Raw genomic sequence first — 4,002 nt, 5'->3', positions numbered from 1 at the left:
CCCTTCCGACCCTAGAAACTATGAAACTATGAAATAAGGAGGTACCTGTAAATAATAGAAACCGGCAGAATAAAAGCACCTAAAATAGATCCAATCCAGCATGGTACTTCCTGCGTGTACTCCCTGGCATAACACTCACTTCCTCCCTATTTTTTCTTGAAGATACAAGTCATGGCAGGCGAGAATCTCAAGGATAAGGGGGGTACCTGGCAGGCCCACTGACAATATCAATAAAACATTGTGTTCAACGGATACCTATATATAGTAGTATGTCATTTTAATCATGGCAAAGCACGGATTTGGGGGTTTTTAATCAGAGAGTTTCGGATTTTTTTTTTTTAAATCAGAGAATTTTGGAATGTTTAACCAGAGAAAACCAGGATTCCTGTATGATTATAAGCAAAATCAGGACAAGATATCATGCACCAGAGCATATCTCTGTTGACTTCAGTTCCGTTATACAAGCATGAATTTGGTGCAATGAGCTGAAGAAGGCTCCAGGGTGAAATTTAGTGAGGTTAGTGTTCATTAACAGCACTTATTCAGCATTCGCTGGGTGTGTCTACATGTGTGATTAATGCAAAGCAATAAACTCTGGCACAATATGCATATGGCACTAGAGTTATTGCTCCCAGATGCCATGTTTACACATGCACCCAGGACTTCAGCACATTGAGCCAGGTTGGAACATCTCCAGCTGGAACAGGGTCTGGGGAGGTAAGCCTGCCAGCCCAGAGCTGCTCTGACCTTGCTCAATGGCTGCAGAGGAGCTGGCTGGGGCATGAGGGTGCTCCAGCCCAGGGCTAGCCAGCAGGCAGTCCCTGCACTGAAGCACCCTCATGCCCCAATGAGCCCCATCAGTGTCTACACATGCATTGCCGCACACTAACGCACACCACAACAGGATAGTACTTGTATTTACAAGTATTAACCTATGGCAGAGTTAATTAGTTTCCTGCAGCCTAATAGGGGCACATATGTAGGTGTGGAGACTTTACTGCAAGCTAATTGGACAGCTTTGCAGTAAATCTCTCATGTAGACACCCCCCCTGCGGTAGAAGTGTTTAGCAAAAAGTCCTGGCAAACAGAGATCTCTTCTCCAGCTACAGAACTGATTCATAGGAGACAATGGGCTGTCATGGGCTAAGTTCCCTTCACTCCTCTATTAATGGTTCTCAGCTCTGACCACAATGCACCACCTCAGGGCACAGGAAGGATGTTCACCATCTAGGCTCTTGGTCCCTTTCCTGAGACTGCAAAGGAGATCAGTCCATTGTAATACATTCATTGGGAGCTGGACAAGACCCAGGTTATCACAAAACTGGCTATTGAGTGGATGACTCTAGAAGGACCCCATCATGCATGCATGGATGACTGATCATTGAAATTATTTAAATGTAATAAATAAAGCTTCAAATAAAGTATTTATGTAACATGAGGCTGGTAAATATTGTGCAACAGATAGCAGTATGGAAACAATATGAAATAAATACATGCATGGCAATGAGCAATACTATCATCAAATTGGCAGCAGTACTCCAGACATGATTAAGGCTGCTATTGAGGTAGGAACTGTACATCCACATGCTTCAAAGACTTCACAGACAAAGTGTAGAGTTGGGGAGAACACAATGAGGCAAAATGACTTGTAACTGCAGTGACATGGTGGGTTGGAGGAAGAGCTAGGGATAGAAGCCAGGTCAAATAACTCACACTCTGTGCTTCCTTTAGTAGTATTTAGATATGAGGAACTGACCAGACTGGCATCACATAAATAGTAGTAACCCTTTACTTTTCTCCCTCCCAACTTGGGCTGGAGTTGTCTTGGTAACCTATTATGCCCCTGAGTCATCTGAGGTCCATGTGCATTTCCAAACCCTGAGCCAAATATAGGACATGTTAATACAAATGATGTATTATCCCATTTGGGACTGTAGGGAATAACATCCTAACCACGCAGAAACTCTGACCTCTTCTGACTGAATTTAGTTGCACCCACATGCTTTAAATCTAACACAAAGCGACAGGCCAACTGGCAGAGAGTCAAGGACCTAATGGGAAATCATTTTCAGTACAGGTCTGGAAAAGTTGAAAACTATATATGCTAATCTTCTAACAGCTCAACATCTTAATCCAGTGCTGAGTTAATCCGGGTGCCGTCAGCACCATGGATTAATATCATCACACTGCTGTATGGGGCAAGATTTGAGTCAGTACACTGGTAAGGACAGGAAGCACATAGTCAAGAGGCTCTGGGTTGGAGACCCAGTTAGGGTATTTCTGGAAGCAAAATCATCTGCTTTAAATTGTTGGAGACAGGCATATGTCCACCCTTTGCCAACTGCAAATATACTCGGAAGGAACAAAAAATAAGAAATGAACAGGACTCCACTGAGTAGTTTACTTCAACAGGCTTAAAGGAACTTGCATTGATAACACTCGTTCACTGATCCCTATCAAATCCCCTGCTTAAACTCTGGATTAAGGGCAACAATTTGAAGGTATAAGTCAGTCAAAATGCTCATTTTCCTTGTCCTCCTCTCCATATAAAAACAGCAGTGCTCTGCCAACTGCTAGGCTCACAAGAGGCAAACGATGGAACATATTTTTCACATATGTTCTCACTTACTGGCTGGCGGTTGGTAAATTTGCCTGTTTCTAGTCAGTAAAAGAGAGTTTACATGGTGCCTGGCCAGCCAGTGGTGGCAGCACTGAGGAACATCAGTTCAGTGGTTTATGATGTTGACATGCAGAGTATGTGAATGTATGTTGAATACAAATCAACTTTACAGAGAGAATCATATGAAAATGAAGTCAAGCAGTGATAATTTACAATATAAGCACCCTAAATTAAATGTATCCCCACCTTGTACATATCCATTAGGATAGTCACACAGTCATGTCCTAGTCTTTTTCCATTGGACCCCTGCCTCATTCAATGCACAGGATGCATTGCATAGCACTCACTGAACAGTGAACTATTCAATAGCGCTCATGGAACAGATAGCTATCCAATATTTACTTTAATTTCCATAATGCTGTGTGTAGCCCAAGAACTATTCAACATGCACCCACCAAGCCGTGAGCTGAATATAGATTTTTCCATTTCTTCCTGAGCTTTTCTACAGATTCACCATTACTGCACACAAGTCCTTCACAAATATTATATAAGCAATGTTCACAGTGCTCAGCTAGGGACCTAAGTAATGCAGAATCCAAACTACCACGGTGCAGCTTCTTTGCGGTGCCCATCTTGAGTCTCCAAGGGTCTATTTTTTCAGAGTCTGGCATTGTGCAGTTCTGTGTGTGTAAAGCATGGCAATGTCACTTGCCACCATGAGTGCTCAGAGCTTTTGCAAATCAGGCACCTTGATAGAAGTGGCTCTCTCACAAATGGGAAAATTAAGCTTGCACAAGCAGCCTTCATTATGGTGTTTCCTGCTTACTGCTTGACTTTAAAGTTCAATTTCTTCTGATGTCATTTTTTGATGTATTGGTCCTAAGTTTCTTGTTTTTTAAAGGAAAATACACTGAGTTCTGTGAATCCTCAGCAGAGTTAGAACAGCACAATATAAATTGCTACCATTTAATAGGGCAGCTGGTAGCACCTGTAGGTTATACTCCTCTCCAAGGGCCAGACATTAGAATCAGATAACACCCACCTTACCACTGGGTTATACAGCTGTTTCGCATGGAGATGTTGCAATTCTACTGCAGGCTCTGAAGGGGAGTGTCTAGTGATTATAGTAGTCCCTTGTGCTCCACTTCCCCTAGACTGCCTCCTTCGTTCCCTCTTCCCCCATGCTTCCTTAAGCTTTCTGTCCCCAACCACTTCTTCCCTCCAGTCCAGTGCATTCTTGGCCTATCCGCATAAACACACACAAGGGTTGGAAACAGACACAGTCTCTGAAGTGCAGTCCGCTGTGCTGCATGTGTTGCAGCACAGCTGATCTGCTTCATTGACATTTGGGTGGGGGACAGACATTATGCATAAATCAGTAT

The sequence above is a fragment of the Gavialis gangeticus genome, unplaced genomic scaffold (genome assembly GCF_001723915.1).
Source record: "Gavialis gangeticus isolate Ggan-Ray unplaced genomic scaffold, GavGan_comp1, whole genome shotgun sequence".
Lineage (NCBI taxonomy): Eukaryota > Metazoa > Chordata > Crocodylia > Gavialidae > Gavialis > Gavialis gangeticus.
Note: the sequence above shows the minus strand (reverse complement) of the source record.